Raw genomic sequence first — 26124 nt, 5'->3', positions numbered from 1 at the left:
TCCTTGTCTAGATGTGGGTGGCTTTTGCTTACTTGGACTGAAGGTGAATGACCTTTGTGCTGGGATTTGTTGAAATAAGGGACTTTGAGTGTGAGAGCGTGTTGGATCGGAGGCTTTGTCCAGGGCAGTCAGTCTAAACTTTTCTGTTGGAAGAGTCTTGGTCTTATTCCATGCTGTTCCCCTGTGTCGTAAACATTACTTTAAACATGATCTTGTGAGACCCTGAAAATCTAAGCAAATTCACGAGGACTGGGCTAATGTGCATCAGGGATTTCAAATGTGGGAGACAAGCCAGGTCGCGGAGTTTTGCAACAGCTGCACTTTCTTTAGGAAGAATGTCAAGGGTCCTAGGCATAGACCACTCACACAAACCAAGCAAGAGAGCACACGTGCGGTTGTGGCCTAAACTCTGGGTGTAGTGGGATGCTGCTAGGGAGGGGAATATCCATCTTAGCATTCTAAAAATATTGAATGAGGATCACCATTGAGGTTCTGGACCTTGAAGATGATCCGTGTGTCATCTTCATAGATGAAGCAAGACAGACCGAATGATTGAATCTGTTCAGGCACAGGGCTCAAGGAGATTTTGTTCGAGACAGTTGAACTGTGAGGGATACTGGGATACACCGCATATGATTTGGAGAAGTGTATGTCCATATTAGCGACGAGGGGAGATTCTGTTTCTCTGAAAAAACAGCCATTTCTAATCAAAATATATGATGCTGCTGACACCTAATAATAGCCCTGTAGAAGTGTTTTTTGTGGGTTACAGCTTAAGAATACATGAGCAACAACATGGTTTCATTTTAACAGTTTGCAGCAGTTTCAATGACAGGCATTTATGCCAATAACATCAGCAAAACCGCTGTGTTATATTAAACTTCAAACTTAACTCGCACTCAAACATCAAGACACTTGTCAAAGATGCAAACTACCGTCTTATGACTCCAGGAGGCACTAGACATTTTCTCCTGAGATCCCACTTTAAAAATCTACTGCAAGCCTTAATACTATCTAGAACTGAGTGTAGCAATGGTCTGCTCACCGGCCTACCCAGCTCCTGACTTTCACCTCTGGAAGGCGTGTTTTACTCTGCTGCCTGACATCCCTGAAAAAAGAACATTTGACCATATAACCTCCATTTCATATTCACTGAATTGGCTACCTCTTGATACTCTAAGTATCCACAAAACTAGGTGCATCGCATTCAATGTCTCATAGTTAAACGAATAATCCTATCTTGTCTCTAAACTTACTCTTGCAGGGGCAAAAAATAATTCAAGAGACAAGATCTCCTTACGACTTAGTCTACCTAAGCTCAAGAATTCCACTACACTGAAACCTGCTTTCTCAGGGAATGCTCCCAAATTTGGAACTTACTTCCTATCAGACTTTGGAAAGCCCAATCTTTTTGCCCAATTAAGAAATGGAATTAAAATATTGTTACTAGAGTTTCTGGAAACATGTACAGCATGGCCTCCAGACAACTATCAACATTTTTGTGAACACCTCACTCTCCTGACCTAACATGCCTCATTCTGCTCTCATATGTCTCCTGCTACTACATGATCTATACTCTAAAATACATTCCATTTTGTCCATGTCTATCATTAATGTCAGTGTTTTTGATTATCTCCTGCAATGTGATATCATCTTCACAAAATGTATTCTCTCTGCCTCAATATATCAAACATGTCAACAGTGAACATGAAGCGCTCTGATAAACTACACTGGACTGAGATGTGCTATAAAATAAAAAAATAAATATAAATTTGCTAATTTATTTCCTGGACAAACCCACATGTGGTTTGTTTACATAAAGTATCCTTATAAAGGCACCCACTGCATTGGATATTCTTTTGTTTTCAGGTAACAAAGCAACATATTATATCTGGAGCATGGCTGAAAGGGAGGAATATATGAAAAATTACAGATTTGTCTCTGAATTTGCACAGCAGTAACATGGTCTTCTCACTCCCGACCACACTAAATACATTTCTCTCTTTTTCTAACCCATTAAATCCACCGAAAAAGGTCTGTTTTTTAAAGCATTTTAACGAGAATGTATAATGAGCTGAGAAGCGTCAAATCCAACAATTTGTGAGCAAAGATGGGCAAAGTCTGAGAGCATACTGTTCTGTTTGAGCAATAAATACGTCCATATTATGCAAGATTTCTCTTCTTGGTATATTCGAGAAGACGTGCATAATCACTATTACTTTCAAAATGGCAGCAACATTGGATTTTGAGTGGGCCTGCACACCTGGTGGAAAATGTGTTATGCAGTGTAGTGTCAAAACTCAGCGAATCTTTTTTGGTGTGTCTGTGACCTACCTCACGAAGGGGTACAGCCCTAACCCCTGTTCAATATGATATTATTTTGGTCAGAACCAAAAATATGGGCCCTTTATCTCTGTGTCTTGTTTAATTCCATCTTAATGGGAACGGATCCGCCAGATTCCTGGCGAGGCGCAGAGATAGTTCCTATTCACAAGAAAGGCTGCCCCCTACTACCGTCCAACTACAGGCCCATTAGCCTGATAGATATCACCCAGAAGCTGATGGGACGAATAATCCTGGAAAGAGTCCAGGCCTGGGTTGAGGAAAATAAGATCTTGAGTACTCTTCAGGCCAGCTTTAGGACGAGCACGTCAACTATTGACCAGATCTTCAGACTTCAGGTCCTGTATTGGAAAACAGTGAGTGTGGAGGGTGGCAGCCTCTACCTCATTTTTGTGGACCTGAGGTCTGCATTTGATCTGGTCCCTAGGGGAAAATTGTGGAGTGTACTTTTAGATCTTGGCATCCCAATATACCTCCTGGATGTGTTAATAAGGCTCCACACAGAAACCTATGCCTAAGTCAGATGGGGGAAGCATGGAGAATTGTCTGCTCGCTTCCCGGTAAAAAAGGGGGTGCGCCAGGGGTGCGTCAATGGCCCCTACCCTTTTTAGTTTATACATAAATATAGATCATTTATTAGGTATAAAGGATATTGATGCCCCAAGGTTAGCTACAGGCCGGGTACCCGCATTGATGTTCGCGGACGACACCTTGTTGTTGTCCAAGACATCAATGGGTATCCAACGTACCTTGGATGGCTTCGCCGATTTCTGTGCATCAAGAGGCCTGGAGATAAATCTATCTAAAACTAAATTTATGATTTTTAACCCACCCAGGCAGACCCGCCCAAATCCAGTATTGGATGGCATACCTTTGGAACGAGTAAAAACCTTTGAGTATTTGGGCATCATCCTTGTGGAACATTTGGAATGGGATGCCCAAGTAGCAAAGGCTGCTTTAAAGTTGACACAAACGGTGGGTGGGATTTCGAAAATGCACTGAGTATCTGTGTACAAGCCTGCTGCTCCAGTTATAGAAATGTATAAAGTACAGGCTAGAGCGGCTTCTATGTACGGGGCGGAGCTTTGGGGGCATTTTAGGCCCACAAGCCTTACAAGGGTGGAGCACTCATTTATGAGGAACCTGTTGGGATTGCCAGTTAGCATCCCGTTAGTACCTCTTCGACTGGACCTAGGGCTTCTCCCTATTGAGGAGGAAGTGGCCTTAAGGCCACTTACCTACTGGAGAAGAATATGGTCAGTTCCTGAACTAGCTCCCTTTAGAAGTGAGTTCAGGGATGTGTGGGCTGAAATTAGAACCAAGAAAATCCCGTGGTTTATTCATATTAAGGAACTCTGTAATAGGATTGGCTTACCCGAGTTATGGGGAACACCAGAAGTAGTGTGCCCGGCAATATCTAGGGCCGATTTGGTATACCATTATAGGCACCACAATCTACTGTCTCTTCACGTGAGCTCTACAGTTGGTAGACTGACATCTCAGTTCCTCCAAGTAAAAGAGGATTACAAAAAGGAGGATTTCCTTGACCTGATTAATACAGCTTCGGCAAGGAAACTGTACATGCAATTTAGGATGGGTAGTCTGCCGCTCATGTTATGTACTAGTAAATGGGATTTAAATAAAAATACTTAGTGCCCAGCGTGTAAATACCATCTTGAAAATGACATCCACGTCCTGTTTTTTTGTCCCAAATATCAGACTGTACGCAATCGTTGGGTGAAACCTATCTGTAGGAACCTTGGCTTCAGAGAATGTTATAAGGCCTTGAGAGTATTAAAATATGATACGCACCCTCCTATCGTTTTCGCCGTCTCCCGCTTTTTAAACGGGATGTGGCTTAAACGCAGGAATTTTTTAATGAAATAAATTGTTGAGTTACATATTTATAGGAAATTTAATGTATACCTCCGATAACTACTTTGAATGGTTTAATTTGATTTTAATATGTGCCGGTTTTAAATTTGTAATGTAGGTGTATATATATGATTGTGATTGATTTTGATTCGGTGCATGTTATTTATTCTCTGTAACATAGTGTTTGTGTGTATTTTACTCTGTACTTTTATGGTCCGTTGTGACCGAAATAAAGTTATCGAAAGATACTATTTTAAGGCCTGGAATCACCCAGGTCTGTGAGATGCACTGCTGTTGTCCTTATGGTTTCAAATTATTATTCTGTTTTTTTGTTGTTCTTTACATAATGAAGGCAACATTTACACGAAGAAATTACAAAATGTTGTATTACAAAAAAAATATAATAATATTGTTTTTCAAGTGAACAAATTCCTGTCCGTGAGTTTCTCACAGACCTGGGTGATTCCAGGCCTTAAAATAGCAACATTGGATTACCTTGTGATCCTACTCTTACGTGAAATGTCTGTACATCTCCCATGTCAGATACAAAATCCATTGACTTTACCATGGAAAGGCAGATGGCATGGCCTCCATCACAGATGGCATGAGACTACTGATGGTCTATTTGTACACCTGATATTACCAATACAGTGGTTGTTGATGACTGCAGGACATACGAATATGGAAGAATTCCAGGTTTTTCTTCCGGAGTCCCTGCGAAATGCCGAGCTATCATGGGAACTGGAAAACTGCATCAGATTCCCATTGTAATTTCTAATCTGCAACTCATTTCTACCCGGTAATTTCACAGTTTTTAGCGGATGAAATTTCCACGGAGAGGGATGGAACTGCCTGGAATGTGGTATTTCCGCATTGCCCGTCAAAAACAAATTTTCCGACCTCATCAGGGATTACATTGAACTTGTACAGTGGACCGTTCAAACATGAAAGTGACTTTGGATGTACAGACAGACCTCGTTGAGGCTGTACATTTAACTCCCTCAACAGAAAGCATTCTCCCACCTACACTGTCATAGCCATTGCATGTCTTGTCCAGTAAGATTCAGGCTGTTTCTTGTATGGCTTATTTGTTTTGCTTTTACTGCAGAAATGAGACAGAGTATGTTGGAGGAAGTGTAATTATTCACTACGAAAGGTCACTTCTCCTCCATGTGTTGAACCAACATAAAGTGGGCAAAGATGGCGTTGTTCTCGCTATTGTGATGAATATTTATGATTTGTCTCTAAATGTACGTATTCACTGGATAGATCCATGCTGTTTTGTCTGCTATACAATAAGTCTTTCTACTGCAACATTGACTTTTAAATCTGATTTTCGATCCTTGACAGATTGAGAACCAGTTCTGGAATCATATCTGAACGGTAATATAAAAACACCACAGGGTGTGATCAATAACATTCTATTTCGATCATGTTTTCTATTTTACTTTAGATATAAGAAAATAAATATGGACATACATACCATATTACTTTGCAGCACTGCTGTTGAGCAGGATTTCAATCCTCCCAGATGGGCTTTAATTCTGGTCAGTAATGTGTGTTGTGAATTGCAGTTGATGACGTATGAGGTCAGTTCCAGTTGAAAACAATAAAAAGTCTTTCAAAACTATAATTTTTGGCAGAATCTCTGGAAATCTACGACATCCACCGGGCCCTTTAACGCCCTAAGCATGCAGTGATGAGGTTAGAAGGCCAACCAAAGCAGCGTTTGACTAATGTTGATTCTGCAAGTATTTTGTTGTTTTCCCTTTGCAGCTCACTGAATCTTGATTGTAGGAAATAGATGCTGTTCCATATTAATTCCATATTTTACCTGGGAGAAAAGAGATCTAAACAGGTTTCTCACATTTATTACTCAGAGGACAGCAGAAGGTGTACACGGGCAGTTATCTATGTTCAAACCTTGTATAAACCTTATGTAAAATATATAGCGTAAAACATATGTTCCCATGTGGGGCATATTTATGAAAAGGTAATGCAGTGCAGCAAGTCACTTTGCTGTGCTACAGGGAAGGGGCAGGATTTAGCACAATATGGTGCATTTCTGCCTTTTCCTCAGCGCTGGCGCACAATGACCTGCCTAGCGCCAACTCAGGCACTATCGTGCACGGGTGCCTGCTTTGCATGCAGTATTGTTTTTGTGCAGAAAGGAGCACCTTCCTGCACAAAAACAACTGCCTTAGGTATTTTCCTCTTGGCGTGCTGCACATAGAAGGAGGACGTAACAAGGAGAAATAAAGTTGTTTCTCCTAATTGTGCCTCACCTGGGAAGGCATAGCATTTTGGCGCATTCCCAGGTCTACCAGTAATGGTAAACCTGGGACTGCATCAAAGTCCATGGCATTTGCGTGGGAACACCCACTGAGCGCCCATGGAAGTTCGATAATCATAGAACGTGGTAATGGAGACTGGCAAAGCAGTCTTTGGGGATCCTGATTTGTGGAATGGAGGTCAGCTGGTGGAGGCGAAATCCTCTACGAGCCACAACTGCTTTGTGAGTCCGAGTAGGGACACCGTGTTCTATGATTATCGGACTTCTCCCACACAATCCTGGCAACATATTGACTGTTTCAAGCCCTCCTTCCGAATTAATTTGCCTCCACGATACTGTGTGACCGGACACCGTTGGTTCCCTCCTGGGCACCCTCGTGGACGTTGCGTCCACCTTCTCCCTCAGCACACCACTGCTAGGGTGCAACAATCGATGCTCCCCCAGTGGAATTGCCCTCCAGCATTTACGCAGCACTTACAAATTTGTAACCTGGTCCTGAAGATTACCTGAACTGACTACAGGTCGAAATGTCGTCAAACACCCAGCACAATTTTTTGGCTCAATTTCTGTAGTTCATTAAATTACCTACCTCCTTTAAATCCTTGTAAATGAATTTGAACCACCAAAAAGTGTTTTTCTGTATTTATTGACATTACTGTTTCTTTTACCCCGTTTTTCACTGTTTCACTTGCCACTTGCGCCGTTCACCTTGTTTCTCACAAGCACATTTGTGCACAAGTTTGTACAGGCCACATGTACATTCAATGTAATATAGTGCTGTATTTGTTTATTTCAACTTTGTTTAAATACAGACTGCTCCTCACATTTGTTGCAACAACCATTAATGCCTGCCTTTCTCCTCCTTCTTGCAACTATTGTGCATGTTTTCTGAAACTGTCTTTGAATATTACCTGTTGAGACATTGTTATTTTGTTATATACACCAGTTACTGTCAAGGCACTTCCCTCTAAGGGTTAATATTAAGTGTCATTAAGCTAAGGTGCAAATTATTCCGTTACTCCCACAGTGTACTGATTTTCTCACAGTTCACTTTATTTTACTAATTGAGGCTTTTTTGTCTGCGCTGTTGTTGGTGCAGTCAGGTGGCTGACCGGCTCCACCTTCACATGCTTGATCTCCTGCTTCTGGGACAGTGTCAGCTGGCAGTTCCAACAGGGCCTCTCTTTGAAGCCACACCTCCAGCAAGGTGGCGGCTCCACATTCGCTGACGCCTGGGACACCTCCTCGCAGGCAAGGATGGCTGTACTGAGAGAGACTGGATTCACACATGGGCTAAATTAAGCATATGCTCTGGGAATGGTGCGGCACCCACTTTGGCCAGCTGGGTCCTGTCAATATGGACATGCACAAGCTGATCTCAGTCAGGCGGCAAGGCCCAACACTGGTATCACTCTCTTTCCAATGCGTCTCAGGTCACACCGCAATTTCTTTGTTGCTTCGGTTTCAGCACTGTGGCTCAAGTCACGCCCTAACTTTTGTTTAAGCTCAGCAGCTCAGTTCATTCAGCAGTTCATGGTTCCTGCCAGGATCTGTAGTGAGAGTCTTATCCTCACTGATACCTTGGCACACAGATCTCTCTCTACAATCCTCCTTTTCTGGAAGACACGCCAAGCTAGATTAACTATTAACCTCACTCCCCCTGGACAGTCACTCCTCCTGCAAAGTTTAGAGTTCCTTGTTGCCCTCAAGGGCCAGGATGGCTTCTATGACAGGTAGACAGGGCAGGCAAACAGCTTTCCAAGAAAGGAACATTCACGTGATGTCCCCATACCTTTGGGAAGCTGGTTGTCAGATAGATGCCAGCTCCGGTTGCACAGCAGTCCTCTGTACTCCACAGAGCACCCTCTTTTTTCGTCACAGAGGACTTTGACCTGGAACAACAAGAAGGTCAGAGGGACACAATTGTATACAATGAAAGAAGCCATTAAATGTGTGCACTTTCAGAAGCAGTTTGGGGTTGTTCTTCTTTCACGTGTTTGTTTCAGGCTGCGCTCCAGGAACAGCCTTTCCAGGCTGCTCTCCAGGCACAGCCTCTTGCATGGAGCACATACAACTGAGTCTCAAAGAGGTAAGAGCTTTCTGCACCTGGTTGTCAGCAACCATATTAAAAGAGTGTAAAGGGAAAGACAAATGGCTGGGCCTCACCTATGGAGTCCCAACTAACCTGGACAATTGAGTCTGCAATTCCACCCTTCTCCCGTCCATTATCAATTGGCAGTGCTTCAAAAAAACAAACCAACAGTTTCTTCATCAGCAAAAACATAATTGAATTTCTAAAAGAGTTTTATTTCCTCTTCTCTCACTTAATTGTTTAGGTCTCCTCCCTCCAGCTTCACATATGTTGCAACACACTTCAACTGTCATGGTGTTAGGGCGCATTGGCCCGGAGTACACTGACAGCCTGTAGCAGGAGTCAGTGAGAGAAAAGCACTCCGGGGAAACAAGAACTCTGATTCCCATCATCCTTCATGTTCCTGACGTATCATCACACAGTCTTGAGCGTGCCGTCAGGAAACCTGGATATAGCAGGGTGATGCATCCACCGAACTGCCGATTATTAGTTGGCATACAACGTGCAATTCACCACACCATCGCCCTTCTCACCACCCTCCTTGCCGTGCGGGTCACAACCCAGTAAAAACCAGTCAGACGGTAGCTGGTCTTTACAGCGTAGTCTTTATTAATTTCAACAGGATACCGCCAATCTCCATATTGGCTCACTCACTGTTAATCTCTTGACCAACTTATTATTGCTTATTTAATACACCACAGCACGCCAAGAGGATATCAGGGTTATATACTTTACATCTCTACATTATTTGTATTTACATTTGACTCTCCACAGGCCCTTTGCCGCGTGTTGTGCCAGCAGGCCACAACCAAGATACCCTGCTCTCCCTTGTGCTGACCGCCCACCGGCCAACGGAGCCGCAGGTAGTTTCATCACTGCTGATAACTAGCGCCGGCTTCCTGGGTAGGGCTAGAGAGTCCAGGGCCACCAGCAGGTCAGCCCCCTCTCCCGCCAGCCCGGAGCCCACAATGGACTGCGCGCCCTGTTCTGGGGCCAAGCAGCCGCCGTCAACCGGAGTCCCTGTCATTTCTCTTGTCCAGGACTCCGCCTACACCAAAACTCTGAGCTTAGGGATGGGTGGGTGGGCAACTTCAATACTCCGTGATGTCGCCGTCCACGCGGCGAGGGGACAAAAGAGGGGATTCTACCTTTCCCCTGCACTTATAAACACCGTGCCAGTTTCGGGTTCCCTGGTCCGCGTGACGTGCTTCCGGGGGTCCCCGCAGCCCACAAACTCTTCCGGGTAGCTTTGCCCGGAAGAGTTCCATCCGGTTCTGCCCTTTGTTGCCACTAAAGGCACCACGCCCTCTAGGTGGGGTGGTGCCGATCATTTGTGTTATCCTGTGGCTGCAGATACTCGTGTGGAGGTCGAGGTCCAGTCAGGGTGCTTGTGGCTCCAACCTTTGCTGTTTCTGGAAGGCTTGTGAACGAGAGTGGGTTTTCGTACCATTCTTGATTTTTTTCTCCCGTTGGCGAGACCGGCAGAGTCTGGGGTCTCATGCAGGGGAGAAGATTGCTAAAAGACATTCTGTTCAGTCAACGCTTCTTATGCCCTCACTCTTACGTGGTAGAGTAAGGCCGTGCTTCCATCTCTTCCGTTTGCGAGTCTTAGTTCGTATGACTTTTGTGGAGGAGATATTGTTGTACAGTAAAGTAAAACCCGCGGGAGGAACTGAACTCCCATATTTGATTGCGAGTGGTTATTGGAAGAGAGCTTTGCGGGCTTGGAGAAAGTAACAGCTTAAAACACTCTTTGTACTCTCATGCCTAGAGATTGTGGAGTAAAGGAACTCTCAATCGTGATCGTTGTTGCTTTTGTATTCGTAAAAGTTCATTACAGGCTGAGAACTTATACTGTGATCTTTTGAAATGACTCTGATGCCTAGATGTTCCAGGAGTTATTCCTAGAGGAAAGATATTAAACAGAGGCATTCCTCTTTTGTGTTCTTATATGTTCCTTGCAGGGGAGGTCAGTAGGGGGTGATCTGGAATTCAGTCGCTTTGTGCACTTTTGCAACACGCCAAATTGGGTAGGTGTGGCGGTCAAGGGATTTCTTACTGTTCATAGTGTTTGGGACTGACGTATAAAAGTATTTAATTATACTTTCCATGTTGTTGTTTCCTTGTAATAGTATTTGTGTTGGAATCCTGAAGCCACCCTCTCATCTCTCCTGATATGGGGTTACTTCTTTTCCTTTACAGGTAGCTCTCACACAGATTTCATATACTCCATTACATTGCACCTCTGGAGTTTGTTAATTAGAGGTTAGACGTAAAAAGTGCTTTACTACTCTTTAATATCATTCACAGATCTCCCTCCCTGCAGTTCCTACCCTTTCCTTCCTCCGCTTGACCATCTCAAGAGTCTGTATTAATATCTATATTCCGGACTTGGGACTGTTGAGAGGTGGACCCCTCTGAGCATCGGCACGACCCTGGGGATATCACATAGTGTATAGGGACACATGGAAAACAACTTCACTCCCATCTTGTGCGAAGACCAGGCCAGAGGCATCCAAAATCTGGTGCACACATGCGCACCATGCATTTATCACGCAGGCTACAGATACAAACATGCACAACATTCATTTGGGATATTAGTACTAAGATCCAGGTAAGCATACAAAAGCAGAGCTTTACACGAGTGGGACAGGAGACCTTCGATCCACAGATAAAATGGCATGGTCAAATCTATGGATTTCTAAAACTAAGTTGGTTGCCACCACCACTATGTATGCTAAACCCATGACTGGGACAGTGGTCCATTTTCCGTATAATGAGGGCATGCTTGGTGTGCCCTTTAAGGTTACAGGACAGATCCAGGACCTCCCTCATGTCAAGGGTCAGACCTAAGCCTCAGGTCAGCCTAAACAATTAGAGGCCTGATTATGAGTTTGCTACAGAGGATACTCCTTTACAAACTTGATGGAGTACCCTGTATGCTGTTAGAATAGAAAAATTCATGTTTGCTCATTGTTCTATGTAAGTTAGCATTCGCTGCGACATTTTCTATGTGGGTGCCATTTTGAGTTATAATCTAAACTAATCCTTTCTCGTTTCTGAGAAGAGGCCTCAGTTTCATTTCCCTGGGGCTGGGATTCACTTCACTAATGAATACACTGTCCAAATTAGCACATATCTCTCCCACTAGATAGAGGCCTTCTCCCACTTGTCTAGTGGCGGGCACAGGCAGAGCGACCTTGAGTAGTAGATAGTGTGTGTCCGGCCTCAGAATCTAAACTTATTCTCTGTACTTCATTGTTTAGCTGCATCCGCTTGGAAAATTCCATTATGGGCATGTCCTAGCACAGTTAAGAAATTTACATAATGTATGGTTATGCTTGTCGATGTCAGTCCCTCTGCAGCACTCCTAGCGACTGGGCAGACTGGGCTCTACTCTGAGTGTACCTGAAATAAACAGATATTGGTTTGTGTTCTCTACTGTCTGACAGACTCTTCATTTGGTATGGAAGGTTGAAAGGTGGTCTTTAGTGAACCTAGTGACCCGAATCGGGCCACTCCCTTCAATGCTAAACTGACAGTCTATTTTATTTTGAGTTGAATGGACTATCATGTTTCCAACAGCAGGCATAAACACTACACCGACGGCCATTGGTGTATGCGCATCAGAAAATCCCCCCCCCCCTCTATTTAGAGCATTTGGTCTGATGCACTTTTTTAATTCAAGACAAATGACCACCCATCCCTGCTTTGAGAGTTTGTTTTTCAACATCGGAGTCTCTCAGCAAGCTTTCACTGCCTTCAGCAGAGCCACCTTGGAAATACTCCTCTGAAGGTACAGAGATCTCCACTGGGCCAGAAAAGATCTATAAATATGGTGGACAGTTGTCCAGCTGAAGGTGTGTCACATGTGATAGCCTCCACCATCCTGACGGATGGAGGGCCACCCACAATACTCCTAATCAGACCATAAGTATCTAGAACAATTGTAGACTTAAAAATATTCAATGATTTAGACAACTTAAAAATTTACTCAGAAACACAAATACAAGGATCTAACAAATAGGGAATTGTTTTTGAAAATAAAAAAGGTTCAAGGTATAGGCATCAACTCAGGTTGCACATTCCCTGGTGGAAGGCCTGTAACAACACACAAAAGAAGAAGGCAAAAACATACATTTCAGTGGAAGGGTGCCATAACCCCTTTTAAGGCACACATGGAACCTTACCCTGTATTAATTTATCAAGATTCCTAAAAAAGAGCATACCTACCAAAAGCTATCAAAGTAAGTCACTGGCCATAATTTCATGCACCAACCTGTCAAGGCAAATTAGACAAATGCATAAAATGGTATTAAAAAAAGCTATTTTGAAATAACCAAGGACAAGACTATTTATAAATCATTGCATACACATTAACCCTTTCTTTGCCAAGGACGTAATGGTTATGTCCTCAGCCACGCTGGCCATGTGGGTAGGACTTAACCGTCACGTCCTTAGCACATGTCCAGGAAATCCTTATGCTGTTTACAGCAGAGGGATTTATTTTTCTTTTTTTGAGCCTTGAGAGCTTCCCCTGCCTCCTGAGGCAATTTTTTTAGTGTAATGATGATCAGCACCCATGGTGAACTGATTTCAATACATTGAAAGTAAAATGGAAAAAAAAAGGGCCAGTTTTCAGTTGAAAAATGTGTTGCGTCCCTGTTGCGCTTTGGGCCGTTACCTGTCGCTAGCACTAGGTCCACCCACACAAGTGAAATACCATTTGTAAGAGGAGATTTGGGGGAATGCCGGTGGAAGGAAGTTTGTGGCTCCCTGCAGATTTTTATAGTCAAAGTTTGAGGTTTGCAAGAGATTCTGAGTAATAAAACATAGCGAGAGCCATGGAATAAGACCCACCCTGGATAGCCCTGGGCCCAGGGAGGCTTCCCCTGCGTGGCTTGTTCCCGGGCCCGGGTCCTGGTGCCTGGCTCTCGGGTCCCGGGACTTTGTCCTAGGCCATCTGGCCCCCGCATTGCCTGCATGTTAAGGGGCCCAGGCAACCCCCGTCAGAGCTCTGTCAGGGCCCCACTTGCAGCCCTTTGCCTGAGGCCAAGCTGGGGCTCCGAGCACCTGAGCGGCAGGGTCCCCTTGAGCCTGGTTATCTGGTCGCATGCCATGCTTTCCAGATGGGCAGACTGCCCTGGAAGTCCCGATGAGTACTACTTTTCTTCCTCAAGCCCAGTCAGGGCTCCAGGAATTCAGGTGCATTCGCGCCTTTGGTCCTCTCTGTTACTCAGTGAGCATAGATTACAAGAAAGAGGGGTAGCCTTCCTCCGGATTACTAAGGACAGGGTACCCAGGACCCCCTTATGGTCTAGCGGTTCTTAGCCAGCGACCAGCCTGGGCTCCGTCCTCCGACCTGCAGCACCGCCAAAGGCCAGGACAGGGGTCCATTGGGCCCTGGGAGGCCTCCCCTGCTTCACCTCACAACCCCATGCTTGAGACCGTGCTGGGGCAAAAGGCACCTGGACCGCAGAGTCCCCATCCTCTCCAAGGGCAAGCGGATGCCCATTCATTAAAGCACACCATGACCAGATGGCCATCTTTTGAGCCCGACCATCTCCAGGAGGCCATGTGCTTTTGTGCCTTCCGTCTCCTCTGTCACTCGGTGCGCACAGATTAAAAGAAAGGGGGGTATTTTTCCTCTGGATTACTAAGGACAATGTACTCTGGATACCCTTGTGCTGCCAGGTCCTGAGCCAGCCCCCTGGGGCCCCCAGGGGACCGGGTGCACACCTGTCTCCCAGTCCTGCCTGATGGGCATTTTCTATGAGCATGCCCTCATAGCCATATATTCCGATCGATTGTGCATGCTTGGTCCATTGAGGGATGGACTTCATGGCCAGCCTTAGCCATTGTTTCAAGGGTATTGAAGCTACTATCCCAGCTGCCATGGTAGTCCTGATTAGGGCTCATTTGCTTTCTCAAGCCCAGGCAGGGCTCCAGCGGGTGGATGCGTTGGCGCTAGTGGCCCACTCTGTCACTCGGTGGTCATAAGTTACAAAAAAGGACGGTAGATTTCCTTCCAGATTACTGGGGATGGGGTGCTCCGGATCTCCTTCTGGTTCAGCGATTCTTGGCCTGGTGATGCCAGGGCCTGGGCTGGCCCGTCCGGGCTCCCAGGGGCTTGGGTCCACACCGGTCTCCCAGCCCTGCCCGATAGGCTTTTCCTCTGAGCCTGCCTTCCCCGAGAGCAGGCAAGGAGACAAAACTGACATTCCGGCTCAGACCAGCCTGCCTGGGGAGGGTCCATATACTCTGATCTATCGGGCACACTTGGTCCATTGAGGGATGGACTGCTTAGCTAGGCTCAGCCGGTTTTTCATGGGATATGAAGCCCACATCCCAGCTGCAATGAAAGTCTAGATGAAGGCTAATTTGCTTCCTCAAGCCCAAGAAGTGCTCCAGGAGGCTGGGTGCATTGGTGCCAGTGGCCCTCTCTGTCACTTGGGGCACATGGATTACAAGAAAGGGTGGTAGCCTTCCTCCGGATTACTAGAGACAGGGTACTCTGGATGCCTTTGTGGTCCCGTGGTCTTAGCTAGGTGGCGGTAGAGCCTGGGCTGGCCTGCCTGGCCTCCCAGGGGCCCAGGTCCACACTGTCTGACAACCCTGCCCGATGGGCATTTTCTCTGAGCCTGCCTTCCCCGAGTGCAGGCAGGGAGATGAAGCTGGCATCCCAGCACGGGGCTGCCTGCCTGGGGAGGGTCTGGCCAGCGCCTTATACTCCGATCGATTGAGCACCCTTGGTCCGTTGAGGGATAGATTTCTTGGCCAGCCTCTCCTGTTGTTTCAAGGGACATGAAGCAACATCTCTGCTGCTTCGGATGTTCTGATCAGGGCTCATCTGCTTCTTCAAGCCCAAGCAGGGCTTCACATGATTGGGTGCGTAGTTGCCAGTGGCCCCCTCTGTCACTCTTGTACATGGATTACGAGAAAGGATGGTAGCCTGCATACAGTTTACTAGGTACTGGGTACTCTGGATCCCCTTGGGTTCCAGCGGTTCTCAGCTGGGTGCTGCCTGGGTTTGCCTGACTGGTCCTCCAGGGCCCTTGGCCCATGGCTTCCTCCCAACCTTGCCTGATTGGCCTTTCCTCCGAGCCCACATTCCCCGAGAGCAGTTGGGTATATGAAGCTTACATCCCAGCACAGGGCAGCCTCCCCAAGGAGGGTCTAGCCAGCACCGTATACTTTGATCGATTGGGCATTCTTGGTCTGTTATGGGAAAGACTGCTTGGCCATCCTTGGCTGTTTTTTCAAGCAAAGAGCTTCCACCCTGCCAGGGACCGTCTGACTTGAGGGCTTGCCATTTGTGAAGACCCTACCCAGCAGAACGAAGACCGACCAGCCTTGGCAGCTTCTGTCCCCATCCCAGTGCTCTGACCAGAGTTGAAGGAGAACAGGTGACGCCAGGTCCCGTATGCTGCCTAGTAGTCTGGGCCCCCGTGCACCAGGCTGTTGCCCTCCTCCGCCTAGCGCATTTCCGCAGCAGCTCGGAACAATCATTCCTTGGGGTGTTGCCACCACCCAAACTAGCCCCACTGTGTCTTGCTCAGGCTGCGCCTCGGCCCGCCTCTCCCTCCTGCTGAGATGACTGAGCTTGCTGGTGCCCGTGCAACCGCACCTTCACCCCAAAAGGCCCCCTAGTTGGTTGGGCTTCCCCAGCAGGCTCCCGAGGGGTGTGAAGGTATGTTGGGGGATGGGCATGCACCCCCAACAACACATCCAGCAAGTGTGGTAACCTGGTTGATCTTGCCAGTAGCATATGCTTGTCTCAAAGATTAAGCCATGCACATGTAAGTTCACATGGCCAGTCCAGTGAAACTCGGAATGGCTCATTAAATCAGTTATGGCTCCTTTGATAACTCCAGCTGTTACTTGGATAACTGTGGTAATTGTAGAGCTAATACATGCTGATCTCTGGGAATGCATGCATTTATAAGACCAAGACCAATCTGAGCTTGCCACGCTGCTTTGATGACTCTAGATAACCTCAGGCCGATCGCACGTCCTCGTGACGGTGACGATACATTCGGATGTCTGCCCTATTAACTTTCGAGGGTACATTTTGTGCCTACCATGGTGACCATGAGTAACGGGGAATCAGGGTTCGATTCCTGAGAAGGAGCCTGAGAAACGGCTACCACATCCATCCTTGTTGTGAAAGCCATCCCTCACTGGTGCCCCTTCTCCCCCTTCAGTTGAGGCCTCGAGCTTCATTTCTGTGCAGACATCTTATTGTATAGAATGCAAACACTCCATGCCAGGATCCAGGGCCTCACCAAATGGTGCAAATACACACTTTGTACAGGTTGTAGAGTATACTCAGGTTAGGAATCAGTAGCAACAGCTGAGCCCTTTGGCCACTATGGTGAGGCAACTGTCTTGTACTGCATTAAGATGTAATGCTGGACAGATTACCAGAGGGAGTGAGGGTCTCTATTTATGACAATTGTTGATTGATGCCTGCTCGGTGTGTCTGGGTCTGCATCTGGAAAAGGTGAGAAGGTGTTTGTCTAACTGCACAAATAGACATGTGTCGGAATCCCTGGTGGGTGAGGGATGATTACTCCTTAAAAGCTGCTGTTGGGAACAGTGATTGTACTGAAGATCAGGAGGCCCATATTATTTACACCTGCAGCAGGACTGACTTTTTTGTGGTATTTTACCTCAATGTCATCTTCAAAATATCGAGATACACTCAAATTGTAAAGAAAAGGAACTTCAAGAACATTGTGGGATTCAGGATAAATATAGTTTTTGAAGGCCAGAGCTTTCAGAGACCAGGAACTAATCCTGCTCTGGGTGGAGGGGTTACCAACCTTCCCCAGGACAGGATGACCTTACGAGGCAGGAAGCTTCAAAGACGAAGCCACCTTTGAAATGCCACTCAAGCATCTCCAGATAGTGGAGGATGCCAAACCCCCTTTCGTGCTCCACTTTTGGCTGGAGGAAAGGTGGGAAAATTAGTTAGATGAGGAGGTGTGCCCACATTCACCCAGCACCACCCTGAAGGTGTGACAGGTGATGTGGACCCCACGTTTGCAAATCCACTATCTTGTGATGGTAGGAAATCACCCTAGCAGGGCTAGGGTAGTGCCCCTTCCCACAGGAAGTGGTCACTTAGAGGGTGCAGGCACCCTAACGGTAGGTATCCCATTGGCTGCTACCTGTATCCCTCTTTAACACAACAACATTTTGTATTTAGGTAGCATCCACAGACCCTAAACTCAGATTCAATGGACACAGAGTAGAAAAGGACAAAGAAGAGCTGCTGACCCAAAGACTCCAGCACTGCTGCAGAAAATTAGTGCCAAACCTTGCCTGCTACCATAAGGACTCGACAATTGTGGTGTGTTGTCTTTTCCTGCAACTGTGAGGCCTCCAAGAACACCAGAGCTTCTCCAGCTTTTTGGAAATTGCCAAAGAACTCCTTTGGAGTAGAGGTACTAATCCCCTGCAGTCCTCTGGCATGAAACTTGCAAAGTCTTGTTTGTTGACTTACTACTCCCCAGTGACTCCGGCCCAGCATTGAAACCAAAAGTGGTACATCAGCTCCGAAGGACTAGATCTGCCACTGCACCAAGTTTGGAAACACCAGGATCTACCAGAGCTGTGCTACACTAATACCCGGCGTACCAGACCTCCTACAGCATACCACAAGACGAAGAGTCCATTCTGGACTCCAACTGCCTGGGAAGCAAGCACCTATTAAAAGATGTCAAGACCCCTGAATCTCACTTTGTGAGTGGCTAGCCGTCCTGAAATAGCCTCTCCAAGCTGCCTGCTCCTGACCGCGAGGACATCTTGACGTGCGCGACCTGTGTGCCTTATCTGCTCTGCACCCGGCCTGATTGGCCTTGGTAATGATGATCTAACTGTGCTTCCGTGGTCCTGAGGCCCTTAAGACCTGCTCCCTCGAGTGGGACCCTCGGACTTATCGTTCAGTTCCTTTGTGCAGTGTGTTTTCAAGTGGCCCCCTTCTTCGTAGCGCACCAGCTACCAACAGCATCAGCACCCTGCTCCTGGCCAAATCCAGGATGCTCCCAAGAACAATACCTACTAGCCATCACTACCTACCACACCCACCTACCTACCATAGTTGCATAGCCTTTATTCAAACAAACACATGCCTTCAAGCCAGACCTATTAGCATTGCCTGTACTTGTTCTCTTGGAATTTTTCAAAAGAGGCATATTAAACAAATTTACAGCATTCTTCTAACACTCTTCATGTACTAACTACCTCGTCACTGAATTTCGCCCATACTGACCATGCCAGCTACATTCCACACTTTGAGCTTTAGAGCAAAACACTGGTTTGAACACACGGGCAAGTGCCCATTTTTTGGACGAAGTCAGATATGCATGCTGAACATCTTGTGAATGGATGACCTTCACCCCATGAAGATCTGCCTCCCCTTTTTGCCAATCAGAACCTGCACTGCTGTATGAGCACTACAGAGTGCGAATGTCAGGCCATGCAATCTGCTGATGATAATCTTGACAGGTGTTTAAAGACTGGGGTGTCAATCTCCACATATTTATACGCTGGCAGGAGGGCTCGGTGAGATTGTCATTGTTAAGAAGATATTGCATAGCACACATTCTGGCATTAGTAGGACGTTGTAGTGGTGTTCGATAGTTCAGGGTATCAATGAATCAATAAATGACAGACTTATAGAGCACGACAGCAAGAACATTCCGCTGCTGAATACAGTGCAAAGTCTGGAATACCACTAGGCTAGTCTGAATCAATATGCCAGATTTTACATTATTTAAAAAAATGCATTGAGGGAGTTATATGCAAATTGATAGAAATTAAATTGTGTTTAGCTGCAAGGAAAGCAAAGCAGCGTCTGCCATTTCTGGCGCAAAGGACTTTGGGAAGAGTCAAAAGCCTGCCGCCCTTAGACCTTAGGACTCTCAGGAAACTACAATTGAAACAACTTCTGTCCCTATTTCCTTTGAACTCTGTGAATTAAGATCGATGACTTAAACAGCACCTTTTTATGGATAAGAAGCCAATGTAGGTCCAATAACCGAGAAAAGATACAATGGTGAGTAGGTAAATTCTAATTAAGGTGAGAGAACTTGTTTTGGACAATCTGTAGCCAATGAATAGAATATTGGGGCACACCAGCGTAAAGAGAGTTACCATAATCTAGCCTTGATGTGATCACAGCATTAATCACTCCTTTATGCCTAGCGGCTGGTAAAAAGTCGAGGATTTTTCTAAGCCATGTCAGCAAAGAAAAGCAACATGCCGGTACAGCTGAGGTATTTGAACTAAAAGACAGGTCGTTTTAAAATTAGCATATTACCTTCCAGACTTTCTACTGTAGTCTGATATTTCTTGTGGAGGTCTGTGGTAGGTATTATGAGTATGTCAATTTGAAGTAGTTTTATGTTTTCTTGTAAGACAAGAGGGCCATACCAGATTGCTTACATATTTCCCTGCTTTGATTGGCATAGGTGCGTATTCCTCAGCAAATGTTTATTTGTGATAAGAAACCAACAGTAGTAAGGGATATTAGATTCCTCAATCATCAGATAGTTGTGTAATTGTGTTGGGTTTATATTTAGAGTTGTGTCTTAATGTGTGATGTTGACAGTTGGTTTGTGGTTTATCTTGGTCAGCAGTGGTGTTGTGGACATGCAGACTCCCAAGCGCATGGCATATCTGAGCTGCATTGGTAGTAGTCTGAGAGATCTGTCTAATGTGTTCCGAAGAAGGTTGTGTTATTGCTGAGGGCTCTTAAGGGCCTCATTACCCATTTATGATATCTCATGGCTGCGTTAGGTGTCTGGGACGCCGAGACGACGCTATTTAATGCTCGCTGGTCTCGCGCAGCGGTAACGCGCAGCGGAGCGCCTTCCCTGCGCCTGAGTCGTGCCAGAGTCCTGCCCGTCTGCGCTCGTCAGCGTCTCGGAGGCGGACGAGGTCGGACTCTGGCTTACGATTCCTGTTGTCTGCTGGTTCTGAGGCTGATCACCCGCAGTTTCGGGATGATTACGTACAGCGCTGCTTCCTTGTGTGCCTTGCGCCCCACTCGCTCGGCCTGTCTGTCTCTTTTCCCCGGCGGTCGCCGTTTAGGTAAGGGCTGCCCCGTGTGTAACTGGCTCCCCACATTATTATCCTCCCATAGTCCATCTACCCCTCCTCAGTACTGTCATAGCGCGTTGCTTAACACTAGGTCCCTTCCTTGTCATACCTCGGATATATGGGATCTTCTCGCGCACTCCAAGATCTCTTGCTTATTCTTAACTGAGACGTGGCTGGGAGCGGGTTCTGAACCCGACATTGCCTGTGCTGTCCCGCCTAATTTTTCCATCTTACGGAGGGATAGAACTGAGGGAAGGGGCGGTGGGGTGGCTCTGATAGTGGACAAGGTCTTTGACTGCTCCTCTTTTGTGGTGGACAACATTGCCGGATGTGAAGCTTTAGGCTTTACACTCCATCTAGCAGCGTCTCAGACCTGTACTGGAATTCTCCTCTATCGACCCCCTGGACCCATTGGGTCCTTTTTTGAGGACCTACAGTCGGCCTTATCAGTACCCTGTATGCGCTCGGCGCACTGCTTGCTATTAGGCGACTTAAATTTGCATATGGACTGTCTTACCGATGCTGAGGCTACCAAACTCCGTGAGATTACAGAGATGTTAGGGCTAGCCCCTTTTATCCACAGCCCTACTCACGAGAAAGGCCACACATTAGATGTGATTTTTTCCTCCAAACCTATTGAGGTGTCCCCTCCACTCCCGGTCCTTTGGTCAGATCATTATCTGATAAACTTTGACCTAGTGCTTGAATCTAAGCTTAGACAAAGGGCTCGGGAGGAGGGCTCCCGGCAATTTAGAGCCTACCATCTAGTGACAGCAGACATGCTCTCCGATGCTCTCTGCCAATATCCGTGTCATTTGACAGGGGTTCTGGAAACCGACCTAATCCTGGTCCAGAACTGGATGCAGGCAAGATTCGAGGAGATGGCCCCTTTGAAGCCTGCTAGAACAGCACCTCATCTCAATTCTGCTCCTTGGTTCTCTTCCACTTTACGTACAATGCGACAAGATTGTAAAAAGCTGGAAAGGCGGTGGCGGCGCAAGTACGATCTTGTGGAGCGAATGAATTACCGGGACGCGATAAAATCTTATTATAAGCAGATTGCCGCAGCCAAAAAGAATTATCTGGAGCAGAGAATTGACAAAGCCGATAATACGAGCCGGGAACTCTTTAGGATTGTGAAGGAGTTTGTCAACCCTGTAGTAGGGACCCCGGTTCATTCTCATACGGAAGAATGGATCAAACAGCTCGCCGAGTTTTTTGTGACTAAAATCTCAAAGATTCAGGACACTTTTCCAACGGTGGATTCCCAAACGGCTGATGTTGTGTTAGGGGACAAGTTGACCTGTTTAGCTCCCTTACAGGCTGAACCTGGGCCCGTATTATCGGTTTTTCCCCAGTTGTCCTGTGAGACATCGCTTGAGCTGTTATCCAGGCTGCAATCTGGCTCGCCTCTGGATGTTTGTCCGGCGAAATGCCTGGGCAAGGTGGCCTCGGCGTTGAACAGTTTGCTGAACCCCCTGCTTAATCTTTCATTGAGTTCAGGGGTGGTTCCACGTCAATGGAAACACGCACTCATTCTGCCGCTTATTAAGAAGCCTCTGCTCGACCCCCTGCAATGCGCTAACTATAGACCAATCTCCCTCCTCCCTGCTCTGGCGAAGGTGTTGGAGAAACATGTTCAGCATACTCTGACCACCTTTATTGAGAACAACAAACTGCTGCATGATTCCCAGTCCGGCTTTCGTGCGAATTATAGCACGGAGACGGCTCTGGTAGAGGTTACCGACGCCATCAGGGAGACGCTCGATCATGGGGGAAAGGCTATGCTAGTTATGTTGGACCTATCGGCGGCATTCGACACCGTCCCACACGCAGGTCTTCTCTCAAGACTTAGGGAGATTGGTCTGCGTGGGACGGTGTTGGATTGGTTTCAATCCTTTCTTGCCGACCGCCGACAGGTGATCTGGGCTCCGCCGTTTTCGGCCGAAATGCATCCGCTGGAGGTGGGGGTGCCTCAGGGTTCTATCATGAGCCCCACCATCTTCAACATATACATGGCCCCTCTTGCGGAGGTAGCGGAGGCGTTTGGGGCCCGGGTCATCTCATACGCTGATGACACCCAGCTCTTGTTCACCTGCAGGAAGGGAGAGGCCTTTAGCGGCGGCAGAATCAAGGACTGTCTGAGTGCAGTCTTTGCGTGGTTTCAGCGGCACAGCCTGAAATGCAACTCAGACAAATCTGAGCTGCTTTTTTTCGGCTGTGCCCCTGATCCGGGCTGGAAGACATGGTGGCCCCAGGACATGTCCCCCCCAGAGAAGCCATCTTCTCAGGTAAAAAATCTCGGAGTGGTGTTTGACGATGATTTATCTTTCCGTCCACACATCCTGGGATTAGCAGGGAAATGTTTCAGCATCCTTAAGATGCTCAGGAAATTCCTTCCTCTACTTTCACTGCAGTACCGTAGGAATGTAGTCCAGGCGCTCGTGGGCTCCCGCCTGGACTATGCGAATGCACTTTTTGCAGGCCTACCTAAGTATCTGTTATCCAGACTGCAGATCGTTCAGAATTCGGCGGCCAGAGCTATCTATGGGCTGCCCAGGAGAGCTAGTGCCTCTGCGCTTCTGGCTAGGCTGCACTGGCTCCCAATTTCGGGGAGAATTAGATTTAAACTCCTCACTCTGGCTTTTAAAGCCCTTCATGCGATTGGCCCTAACTATCTGAGGAAGCGTATTGTTTTCTATGTGCCGCGGAGGCCGCTGAGGTCGGCGGACCGGGCTAAAATGGAGGTGCCTGTGGTCAAACGTGTTCGGATGGGAGGTCGTTCCTTCCAATTCGTGACAGCTTGCTTGTGGAACGAGCTCCCACTCTCCCTTCGGAAAATGAACAACCTCCTGGCTTTCAGGAAGGAGTTGAAGACTCTGTTGTTCACTAAGTAACCCGCTGTGACTGTAGTAGGTTTGTGCCTTTGGTTTCTTGTTCTCTGGGCCTCTTTGCCAAAGCGCCGGGACACCCTTCTGGGGTAGCCGTGCGCTCAAAAAGTGCGGCCTAACATAACATAACATAACATGTGCTATGTTCTGTTTTAGGAATGCTGTTGGAATAACTCACAGAACATTTCAAGGAAACATAGTGATAGTCTTCACAATCAAAGGAAACATACCAAAGTACATAGCAGCCATTACCTTAGGAACCTGCTTCTAGAGTTGCCCTTGCTCACCTTTGCTATTTGCCCTATATTTCGACCCTTTGTATAGCTATGCTTGAGAAAAGTGTGCTTATTAAACCAGATATCATTAATCAGGTGGAATATAGGGTCCTCGCATATGCGGATGATATTGCGGTGATAACAGCTGATCCTGCAATGGCACTTCCTTAATTTGAAGACTTAACCAGGCGGGTCGGTGTATGCTCAGAGTATAAGTTGAATGAGGGCAAAACACTACTACTTCTCTGCACTGGAGAAGGGGATGTCACTGATAAGCTGGTGGGATTGAATATGGCACCATTATTTGGAAAGATTAAGCAAAACCTGGACTAAATGAATCACTTACACTTATCATTATTTGGAAGTTGTAATGTGGTGAAAATGTCCATCCTTTGCAAAGTGTTAAATATTTTTAGGACTGTCCCACTCAAAATTAGCAAATTCTGTCTGTCGGGTTTGCAAAACGTTTGTTTTAGGTTTCTTCGGGGATATCAGAGCTCAAGGAGGGCTGCCAAATATATGATCATTCTTCGGCATTGTGGTGGATGGTCGGTTCCAGATTTCACGTTTTATTATTGGGCCTGTACCCTCCAATACATGGCTGTCCTAATTACTAGTGCTCACAGCTTAGTGTGTGGGGCAGAATTACCAACAATATATGAAATGATCTTAGGGGGCGAAACTAAAGGACTAAATAAAACCCTCACCCGCAAGCTACAGAACATCCATAACGCCGCCGCAAGACTAGTCCTCGACCTGCCAAGACACTGCCACATCTCCCAGCACCTGCGCACACGCCACTGGCTCCCCATCGAAGCTAGAGTCACCTTCAAGATGCTCACCCACGCCCACAAGGCCCTCCACGACACCGGACCAGCATACCTGAACAGCCGTCTCAAATTCCACGCACCCCAGAGGACCCTACGATCAGCCCAGCTCTCCTACGCTGTGGTCCCTCACACCAGAAAGACCAGATCGGGAGGCCGCTCCTACTTCCTCGCGGCCCGAGCCTGGAACACCCTTCCGCTCCACCTCAGACAGATAACATTGCTCCCCATCTTCGCAAGACACCTCAAAACCTGGCTCTTCGACAGACCCCTCCCTTGATGGACTGGAGCCTGCTAACACCCCCCAGTGCCTTGAGACTCTTATGGGTGAGTAGTCGCACTTAACAAACGCCTGATTGATTGATTGATTGGCTAAAGTATTAGAGCCTTGCTACTACAAGAAAACGAGATTTAAGGTTCTACGAGCAGCATTCAAGGTGTGAGTGCAAGTTAGGGGACAACTTGGGATCCCCAAGTTCAATTTGTATAAACCTATAAAAGTCCTGTTAGTCTTCCCAGCTGTATTTAACAATCCAATTATGATTAGGTAGGAACAGAGGGGCCTCTCTGTTGTGAGGGACTTGCATAGTAACGGGCAACTCTGATCCTTCAGTGAGCTGCAGGATAATTATGAATTGGTGAACAGGATTTCTTTTTATTTCTTCAATTGTTCGATTTCTTGGCTAAGAATGTTAGGGATATAAAGTCACTATCAAAGTCCCCTCTGGTGGAAGCAATAAGACAGAGGGATAGGATTGGCCCAATATATGATGCTTTGGTGCAAGCCTCTCCTGATGATCTAGAGCTGCAGGATTCGAAATGGGAGATTAGGGTAGGTGTCAAAGGCCTCTTGCTCCAGGAATCTCGAGAATTGGGCTATGAGTTATTGTTGACAGCAGTTTGAAGAGCCAACACTTTAAGGCAATCTTTAATATTCATCACACACCAGCAAAAGTAGCAAAGTGTGGTTGGTATGTTCAGTGGGAAATGTAGTCGTTGTGGTTCAACGAATGAGGAGATTGTTCATATGTTATTTTTATATCCCAAGCTAGCACTGTTTTTACAGCAGATAGGAAGATTTCTTGTGAGAGTTATTGGCACGCTGGTTCGAATCACTCCTGCAATGATGATATTAGGTGTGATTGACTGCATGGAAGATCATTTTGATCTTTTGTGAGAATCCTGTGTACTATTGATTGCTTTAGCAGTGGCTCGACTATATATTACTACAGGTTGATTAAATCCTGATCCTCTGACATTCTCTACGTGAAGGTCAAGATTTTTAGCAACATACAATATAGAAATTTCCTTTATAAATTTAAAGGGCGCAAGAAGCAGTGCAGGGGGACAAAAATATGGTCCCCGATTACCTCGTGAATGGAATATTCGGCTGATTAATATATTTGGTATTTTGAAAGTA

Source organism: Triturus cristatus, chromosome 3_1, assembly GCF_964204655.1.
Source record: "Triturus cristatus chromosome 3_1, aTriCri1.1, whole genome shotgun sequence".
Taxonomy (NCBI): Eukaryota; Metazoa; Chordata; class Amphibia; order Caudata; family Salamandridae; genus Triturus; species Triturus cristatus.
This window is presented reverse-complemented; position numbering follows the sequence as displayed.